This window comes from Parasteatoda tepidariorum, chromosome 3, assembly GCF_043381705.1.
Source record: "Parasteatoda tepidariorum isolate YZ-2023 chromosome 3, CAS_Ptep_4.0, whole genome shotgun sequence".
Lineage (NCBI taxonomy): Eukaryota > Metazoa > Arthropoda > Arachnida > Araneae > Theridiidae > Parasteatoda > Parasteatoda tepidariorum.
In genome coordinates, this window is record NC_092206.1 from 101,869,856 (window position 1) to 101,879,341 (window position 9,486).

At 31.2% G+C, this 9,486-nt stretch overlaps 1 protein-coding gene across 2 annotated transcripts in view; it reads right to left on the reverse strand.

Moving 5' to 3' along the window:
• The window catches only part of LOC107438862 (Na[+]-driven anion exchanger 1), a 142,108-nt gene that overhangs the window by 82,151 nt on the left and 50,471 nt on the right, over nucleotides 1-9,486 (reverse strand). The window lies entirely within an intron of this gene.

Below are 9,486 nucleotides of genomic sequence, written 5' to 3' on the forward strand. Positions count from 1 at the left end.
GGACAAAGTCATTATTTGTTCTCTAAAACACTGGTCGACAATAACAAAATCAATACAAATTCAAAATAAATATTTGTTTACGTTATTAACGCATGCGCAATGAGAGATAATGTCTGCGTTGGACCGACTGCTCACGCTGAGCTAACAAAAAAGTATTTTTTTGGCGTCAGATCTACGTCAACTTTCCGCTGACGCCCAGATAAGGCGTTAGTTCTAAGAAACCAGGCCTTGAGCTAACAAACCAGTATTTTGTTGGCGTCAGCGTGACGTTGACGTCCCGCTGACGCCCAGATAAGGCGCTTGTCCTAAGAAACCAGACCTTAAGACTTCCAACAGGAAAAAACATTGAAATTTTTACAGACGGATCCAGATTCATTTTTGAAAATGAATTCAGAGTAGGATGTGCCTTTATGGTATACTATGGGGCAGTCCCACAGATAGATATCAATATAGATTAAGTAACTTCGCCACGGTATTTAAAGCAGAATTTTGGGCAATCCTACAGTCGATCCACTAACTGGGTTATCAATAACCAAATATTTAGCAAGGTAAATATTTATTCTGACTCTCTTTCCGGGCTGCAGGCGCTCTGTAGCCCGGAGGAGAGAGACTACTTAGTTATGATGATCAAAAAACAACTTTAGAAAAACATCAACTTAAATTGGATCAAAGCTCATGTGGGACATGGTGGCAATGAGGAGGCTGACAGCCAGGCTAAATCAGCATGTCAAAAAAGAAAAATATATCTTTACGATTTTCGATCTAAAAATTCAATAAAAACAGAAATTTTTCAACAAAACCTTAAAATCTGGCAAAATCAATGGGAAAATTCATTAAATCAGGGCAGACATACATACGAATTTATTCAAAAAGTAAACTACAGGGAAATCTATTCAAACTTTTATATTAATCAATGCTTAACTAATCACGGAACCCAGGGTACGTACCATTATAGACTGCATAATAAAACAGATCAATGTCAAATATGCAACTCTCAAGATGATCTTGGCCACATTTTGATTACCTGTACAAATTTTCACGACATTCGTCAATTATACTTCCCACCAAACTTAACGTTTAACATTATCAAGAAAGTCTGGACTGTGCCAGAGACAAACGAAGGAATAGAACTCATAATTAAACAGCACTTCGAAAATGGACTTCCAGAATTCATGGAACATTAAACGTTCTACTTTTCTGTAGCGTCCTTGGACTAAAGATTTTGTAAATAGCAATTTGTGATCATGTTCATCTTTCCATCTGTATATACTCAATCCACCACTTTTCAATCCTTTGTTTTAACTCTTCAATTGTGCCGCGCACGATTCCTTGTGTTTTTACATTGTAATTTCTACACTTCGTAATATTTCTTTGATTGTTTAATAAAGTTAAGACCTTCCGGTTGGGGGACCGGATCGTGGCTGCCGAGTTGCGCGACGGCCCCCGGACTGGCACCAGGTAAGAAATTGGCAATACCTTAATATATTTGCTATTAATATTTGACTCGAGCCCGTGCATTCCATCCGCATGGGCTGGATCCACCCAAATCACGGGCCGATGACCGTCGACAGATTGTGTTGCATAAAATCGTTGCCAAGTCACTACAAAAAGGTCCTATCTCTCTGCTGGGTAGTCACGTAAGTGCATTTCGGGTCACCAGTATGCCCTGGATGCCACCTGAAGGGGGCGGGACAGGGTTAAGCCAATCTTAACAACTGAATAAAATTTCGTAAATCTAGAGTAAATATTTATGTAGATAGATGGACATTTTTTTTATATAAAAAACAAATTTTTTGTCCTACGTTTTTTGTTTTGTTATGACTTTATAACTATAATCAAACAGTATTTTTGGAGCAATTTAAAATTAATTACAAAATTATTAAAGTTAAGAAAAATTTAATTAAAAAAAAAATGTTAAAAACTGCACCTGAGTGGAAAAAAAGGTAAAAAAAAAGTTTTCTTAATTTTGTAGTGAATCGTATTTGGCAATTAAATAAAGTTTGATTTAAATATCTTAAAAATTTAAAAAGTTTCAAAACGATCAGGGGCTTTCCTGAAATTTCATTTTGAACTATTAAACAAGATTTAATAAAAATGGCATTGTGGGAGATCATCCCCTGTTTGTTTTCCTTCTCCTTATATCATCTCACATATTTGTTTCCGGACGATTATCGTATGGTATAATCATTTGTTATTAAATTTTGTTTTATGAAAAAAAAAAAAATATCTGATCATTTTGAGTATTTTTTAATTTTATTTTTTAGAATGTACAAAAACTACTTTTCTTTTTAAACCTACTGAAGCCATATTTCTTTTCACGATAGAAAACTACCTATCCCAGATAAAGCAACCTATTCCCCCCCCCCCGGGTCCTCTCTACGATTTTTGGGGTATTTGATGGTGATGACTATGCTTTGACTCTCTTTAGTGCATAACTGTGTACTATATAAATATAATTATAAAGCGCTGTATAGACGCGTAATTATCCAAGTGATGGGCTATGGTGCATAATCGTTGTCACACCTTGTATATAGTACCATCTAAGACTAAGTTTTAAAAATAATATTTTCATAAAAAGATAAGCATTTTTCAAAACACTTTGCTTTAACACTTAAAATTTGAATTATGTTAAATAAAAAAAAATAATCCTTTTATTTTTATCAATTTTATTTTAATTTTTTTTCGCCTTTCTTATTAACGATGTGTAATGTTTCAAAATACTCTGAGCTGACGTATTTCTTGTACTTAATTTTTGACAGGAATTCTGAAAATATATATTAAGGGTGATGAATAACGCAACACCAGCCCCTATGAAACTCCAGAGTTAATGAGTAAAAACACAAATGAATCAATGAAATAGTAAAATGTGCCTGATGAACAGGAAAAAGATTCTGGAAATTGTCTGTTTGAAAAAGAAACGTTGATGCGTGCCTGGACGTCACGTGCTCTTCCTTATCGAACACTCTAATAAAAATAAGATTTTCGATACAGAAAGGATAATGTCTCACATAGAATTTTCGAGAATCGTATCGATTACGTGACAGCTTTATTATTTTCCAATCGACAATTGTCTTCATACACGACATATGTGTGCCGAGACACAGAAATTCTAAAGAATTTTTTCTCACGGAATAAAAACAATGCATTATTGCAATAATGAAAATAAAATGTATCTTCTAATATATTTCACGGAATAATAAATGTTTTTCTTTGGCAGAAACAAATGACTCAATTTGAAGAACTGAATACTTTTATTAATGGCGTTAAGAACTTTACAGCATGCCAAACTTTTGAAATCTTTATTTCGTAGATTTTTTAAAAATTCTTTTCAGAGTTAGTTTGTGTTCTTTTTTTTATTAGTTTAGAAATAACTGGGACAATAATTTTTGTTAGTTGCTCTTTTGCCTAAACTTTTATTCTCCTTATTACTTAAGCCATTCAAATATTTTATTTTTCTCACTTTAAGGTAACAAGAAGTTTACAAGAGGGGAGAAAACGAATTTATTTACCATAAGAAAACATGCTATTTTTACTAATAATTCCATTTCGATACTCCCAAAATTGTTTTTATAAAATTTTATGTTAATGCTATTCAATAATAGTCAACAATAGATTGAGACTGGATCATTCCATTTATTTCAAAAGTGGGGAAAGTAGAATTTACTGCGCATCACTTCAGCGCACGATTCAATTTTTAAAATTAAAACGATGGCGCCATTTTCCAATTTCGGATTCAAATATACATTTCTAATAAGTTTTAAATTAATCTGATGTTTTTAAAGATAATATTTTTTACACTCTGATTACATTTTTCACATCGTGACTAATTTTTTATAGTGTCAGAAATATTTTTTTATATCTCTTTATGTATATTTATGAAGTTGAGGTAAGAAAATCTAGAAAGATTAATCATAGTATAGAATTGCCACTGCCCGGTATACATTTGCCCGGTATACCCTACACTGATGTTTTTTTAAAGTCAAGTGCCACTGCCCGGTATACATTTGCCCGATACTCCAAACACTGATGTTTCTTCTAATCTATCGTCAGTAAGTATTAAAATATCGAATAAATGTAATTATATCCACGAATAAATTAATATCAAATGGGATGTAATAAATATTTCGGACATTCACCAAAGCGACTATGTGATTGTCAACATTCACCGGTGAAAGTCAACAACCACCCATTTCGGTCATTCACAGTAACATACACATCATTTACATAGAAACCTCATCAGGACGTTTATTTCCTACTTTTGCCTAAATAGCATCCGGCATTATATATAATGCCTAGGCAATGTGTGAAATATAAATAATTTCATACTTTGCCGGCTAGTTTTAGGCATTATATATAATGCCAAGACATTATAACTAATGCCGAATTTCATACTTTGCCGGTAACAGTTATAAAAATTGATTTAAAAAAAAGACATAAGTACAACACTTAAAAAAAAAAATAATAATACTACTAAAAATACCATATCCTTAATTTTTAGTCAAACAATACTTGCCATACATTTTATTGAAAATACTACGTACGGGAACTCTGGTGAGAGTAAATTCCGACGCATTCGCAGTAAATTCTACTTTCCCCACCTTTGAAATAAATGGAATGATCCAGTCTCAATCAGATTTACTGTGGGATTCAGGGGCTAGTGTAAATTTAACATCAGATCCTTGATGTTGCCAGATGTGCCAAGAAAATAAAAGGAAAAACCAATTTAAAAGTAGACATTATACTCCAATGGGAGATATCTGCAAGTGACGTGGTGTGGGTATCTCGATCCTGATTGATTTTTGAAACGCGGCATTTGCTGACGTTAGCAGCTGTTTTTTCCATTCTATTTCGACCAAGCCCGTAAAGAATCAATTCTCTTAAGTGACATAATCTATATTATTTCACAAAGATTTCAATTCTTTCACCTCATATTTGACACAAGGGCAGGCAAGACGCCATGTAGAACATAAACGAATTAGTTATGCATCAAAGTTGCCAAGTACACAAAACAAAAATACATCCCGGCTTTAATAAAATACATAAACAAATAATAAATCTAAGCTAAGTAAAAGACGTAGACGAGAAAGAATTTCATTTCAACAAATTCCAAGGTGCCGATATGTTTAATTAATTTCACGTTGATTAACATTCTAACTGATGTGCAGAAACTTAGCTCAACTTCAACAAGTCATTTCGCTTATAACTATCAGCTGGCGCTGACGTCAAATGTCACATGTGTATGTATGGGTATCCCAGATCTTTTTGAAATAACAAGTACCCAATTGGCATTACATATGGATGGTGTTTTCGACATTAGGGAGCGCTGCAAGCAGCTTATACTTCCAGGTTACTGTTTCCGGTGTATTTTAAAGCTATTTGGCTCACAACGTGATCATTGTGTTTTAAGATTCTTGCAAACGTGGTATTCATACTTATTACTAAATTTAATCTTGCTCCTCGAACAATATGCTAACACTAACGTAAAATGGTGCACAGCTTGCAACACGAACAAACAGTAATAAACAAATGGAAAGAGGCCAAATCAAGACTGCCAAAAAAGCGAGTTATTCAAAATCTAGCAACCGTGTCACCTTTTTTAACAATATATCTCTAAATAACTAAAACAAATTTTCAATTCAAACACACCAGAATTACATAATAACATTAATATCTTATGAAATACGGCAGATTTGAGCTCAGAAATTATCTAATTTATTTCTTTTATTGAATACAAAATTATCCGTTTAAAAATATCGCCTCGCAGAATAACATGTAGTAAGCAACTGCAAACGTTCTAACCGGAACTAGTAGGCATACAGCTCGAGATTGTGATTGTTTACATTTCTACTGAAAACGCCATCCATAAGATATCTTTGAAACCGAAACAATAATACAAGGGCGCTATTTGTTTACCTTTTGTTTTCCCTAATCGGAGTGCTAAATATATTTTTGCATTCAAGAAAATATCTTTTATTAAAAACAAACAAAATTTTAAAAAAAAATCTATTTTTGTAAAGGTGTTACTTCTTTTTACAGCTATTGTTTTACGGAAGAGTAAATAGTTTTTTTCTCCCTAATACGGGCGCAATGCTACAGACTTTCCCTGAAAATTTTATTTAAAACTCTGGTTTTTGTAATTAAATCATATTATTGAACATAATTGTTTGAAGAAAAATTTAAGTAAATAATTACAACAGCTTTAAAAACAGATATAGCTGCCTTAATTTATAAAAATAAAATGAAGAGTTTCTGTGTGCTTGTCAGGGTTCGCTATGGTGGGCCCAGCCTAACCCCAATTGGTTTTCACAGATTGGGCTCATTTGAAAAAAATTATCTTTATACCCATCAAGTGGTTTTTCTTTTCACATTTTATCACTTAGAGTCAATATTCTTTGTTATTATCAAAAAAAATTTTTTTGTTTGATAACTTATTGTTTGATAACTTAAAGTTTGAAAGTTTTTATACAAGATTATTAAGTAAAACATTTTAAAGTTAAACACAAATAAGTTAAACACCTGATAAAGTACACAATTAAAATTTTTTTTTCTAAATTATAATACATCATTTATCTACAAAGCAAATTATGTGTAATGCACACTCACATTACACTAATCCAAATGAATTATTTAGATTGTAAACTTTACAGAGCTTGTTAGAATACATCAACGGATATAAATTGTATAAATCTAATATTTAAAACGAATTTGATATGATACTTTTAGAAAAAGAATGTTACCGCGAATGACAGAAATCAAGAGAATGTCGACTTTCGGTGATTGTCAACAGTCACAGCTTTGGTGAATGCTCGAAATGCATCCGATTTGATATTCGCTCATATTATTATATTTATTCGATATTTCAAAATCTGCAAAGGATAGATTAGGAGAAACATTAGTGTTCGGAGTACCGGGCAGTGATGGCACTTAACTAGACCTAGTAGATACATTTCGGACATTAACCAATGTGATTGTCAACATTCACAGGTGGAAATCAACAACCACCCATTTCAGTTATTCACACTAACAACCATAAAAGAAGAAATCTGTATAATGAGTATTTTAAAACATTAGATCAAAATATCTCTCATTTTATTTAAAGATTTATTCCATTATTGACTGTACATGTTTCCAAAATCTGTATTGTACCTATTTAAAAAAAACACACACATGTTTAAGGAAAGATAAATTCATAATTGGGCTGAAAACTAAATTTTAGAATATCGCAGTTGATTACCAAACAATTATTTCACTGCTTCTCTTATGACTGGAGATAATACTTTCCAACTATGACAAGGGCTGAGAAACAGAAAAACTTTTTGTTATGTTTATATATATATCTGTCTGTATGTATGTCTTTTATAGATTCCTAATCCAACCAACCGAAAGTTATGAAATTTGGCATACAGATAGATTCAAGCACGAGGAAGGTCACTGTCAACGTTAGAACATTCTACGACTAATCGTTCTAATAGGATGAGCGAAAAACGAAATGGAATGTTCTGATTGGTTAAGCGTTAGCCATTGTTTTAAATTTAACAAATCAATTTTCACATATTTAAAAAGATACATCAGTGATAATTGCTAGCTTATAGCTGTATTTGATCAAAAAATAGTTTATTGCACACATTGAAATATTTAATATTCGCTAAGCCAGATGAATTCAATGAACATTACGTGGCAGCATGCCTGGTCTACGCCACCAAATTTATACTTTGTCCGATACCACGCATTTTTGTTTTATCTATATTAACTCTTTTAAACGTGTTTCTAAAAAATTAATTCTTTAAAACCAACGGTAATATTTATGTATTCAAAAGTAAAATTAATGGGAAAGTGGTACTAATTCGTTTTAGTAGAAATGTAAGAAATTGACGCAAATGAGGCTTAATTACGCCAATGATGCTTAANTCAAAAAATAGTTTATTGCGAATATTTAATATTCGCTATGCCAGATGAATTCAATGAACATTACGTGGCAGCATGCGTGGTCTACGCCACCAAATTTATACTTTGTCCGATACCACACATTTTTATTTTATCTATATTAACTCTTTTAAACGTGTTTCTAAAAAAATTATTCTTTAAAACCAACGGTAATTGAATAGAAACAAAATATTTATGTAATCAAAAGCAAAAGTTAATTGGAAAGTGGTACTAATCGTTTAGGAGAAACATAAGAAATTGGCGCCAATGAGGCTTAATTACGCCAATCATGATTAATTAATTAAGGTAATGCATGCACATTGAAATAAAATAATAAGCAATATACTAGAAAGCAAAATAAATGGAGTAAAGGTATTTATTTGTCTAGAAGAACCATAAGATATCGTCATACTATCAATGACGACAATAATGCTTAATTTATGTTGGTAATGTGTATTAATTGAAATAAAAAACAGTAACTTCTGAGCAAAAAAGCAAAAATAAGTAGAGAAGATACTCATTCGCGTTTTGGGTAACCGTAAAAGAAATCTGCATATTATTATTGACACTAATGCTCAACTAATATTGACAATGTGTATTAATTGAAATAAAATAAGCTATGTGCTAAAAAGCCAAGCTCATAGAAGAAAGATTCATTGGAAATTCGTTTAAGAAAACCGTAGAAAATCGTCATTCACAGATGACACTTAATTTATATGTATCACGGATGATTATATGTACATACTACTGGTATTATGGTAATTGGCGAATTGGTTTTGCTAAGAATTCAATAACGGATTTTCCGTAGTTTCAGAAAATATTTTTCCAGTGGTAGCTAAGATAGTCTATCAATATTTTGAAGAATTAGAATTAAAAGAAATTTTATCCACCATTAGCCATTACTTATAAATATTTTAACAGCAAATTAAAGGTCCGATAGAGAAATGATCATGTTCCAAAATCCTTAAGAAGTTCTAATATATTTTTTAAAAAAAATTAAAAAAACAAAAAACAAATATACTTAGATAGGTATAAAATATTACATAAATATATTTGGTGATGATATATTTGGCTCGCCTAATTTTGGTAATATATGCATATTGAAATAAAATAAATTAACTGTGTAATCGAACGCAAAAGTAATGGAGTAAAGATATTTATCCAGAAGAACCATAAGAAATCATCATACTATCATTAGCGACAATGATGCTTAATTTTTTTTTAAACGTTAGTAATATGTTAATTGATATAAAATAAATTTACGTACTAAAAAGCAAAAAGAGTGGAGACTATATACCTATTCATTCTGGGGAGCCGTAAAAAATCACGATATTATTATCAGGGTTTGCCACTTTGAAAAAACCTGTCCGGGTTTTATTGGGTGAGCCCACTTTGAAAAAACCCACTTGGAACGATAAGTGGGTTTTTTCAACAAAAAAAAAAAAAAAAAAAAAAAAAAAAAAAAAAAAAAAAAAAAAAAAAAAAAAAAAAAATTTTTTTTTTTTTTTTTTTTTTTTTTTTTTTTTTTTTTTTTTTTTTTTTTTTTTTTTTTTTTTTTTTTTT